The sequence below is a fragment of the Asparagus officinalis genome, chromosome 3 (genome assembly GCF_001876935.1).
Source record: "Asparagus officinalis chromosome 3, Aspof.V1, whole genome shotgun sequence".
Lineage (NCBI taxonomy): Eukaryota > Viridiplantae > Streptophyta > Magnoliopsida > Asparagales > Asparagaceae > Asparagus > Asparagus officinalis.
In genome coordinates, this window is record NC_033796.1 from 80,970,282 (window position 1) to 80,971,288 (window position 1,007).

Sequence of the window (1,007 nt, forward strand, 5' to 3'; positions counted from 1 at the left end):
GTTATGCTATAAAGAGGGTGGATGTTAGGCGTGTGATACTTTTGCTCCATAAGTTAGAGATTGCGTTCGATGATTAAGTTATTTTTTTATGAGTAAGTAGCGGCATTGTGAACTTCCACCTTTCAGGCTTGTAATTTACTGACACTATTGTCTCAAGAATCATGCTGTTTTCTGGTTATGGTATATTGGAGATTCTTAACTACATATTAGTTCATGTTGCTTTGTAATAACTGATTACATAATCATGAAAGCTTTCAGTGACAGCTCCTTTGTTAAATGTGTAATAGAGATCTTAGCAATAATAACATTGGTGGAACTATCCCGGAGAATCTTCCTCTTACACTGAAGACATTGTACGTTTTTGGAAATTGGAAAACCTTGTAGCAATTTCTATCTTTTTTTCTTGGGGTGTAGTCACTTTTGATTCATTATAGTTCTGTTTGCCTATGGCAGTTTTCTCTCGGCTAACCAATTGACAGGAAGCATCCCAAGTTCTCTGTCCAAGCTAACACTTCTATCAGACATGTAAGATCATGTTAATAATCTTTATATGCCTTTCCTTAATTTGTGAGGAGTATAATCTTTATATGCCTTTCCTTTATTTGTGAGGAGTAATTACAACTTCTTTGTCATCTTCCTATATTTTGTTTTTGGTAGGTCAGTGAACGTTAATCATTTAAGTGGTGATTTGCCAGATGCTTTCCAGTCTCTCACTGGTCTAATAAACTTGTGAGTGGATCTTCCCTTTAAATTTAGTAGTGGTTAATTTGATTATTTGCTGGCAGTTCCCACCAAATCTTGAACCAATTATTTAGTTTAAGTTCAGAGTTGACAAGAGATGTCCAGCTTATATATATCACTAGGGGGAATTCGCAGATTTTCTCAAGAGTGACCGATAGCTCTCAATGTGAAGGATATAAAAGATTATCACAGGCTATAACAAGGTAAGAGCTAGTATTTATATCCTCCCTGAAACTTTAAGAAAAAAGATTTCATATCGCGTTATC

The 1,007-nt window shown here is 35.2% G+C and overlaps 1 long non-coding RNA gene across 1 annotated transcript; it reads left to right on the forward strand.

Moving 5' to 3' along the window:
- On the forward strand, positions 286 to 719 carry LOC109832381. Its single transcript, XR_002244739.1, has 3 exons — positions 286 to 353; positions 454 to 525; positions 658 to 719. It is a non-coding gene; the product is annotated as an uncharacterized LOC109832381 (long non-coding RNA).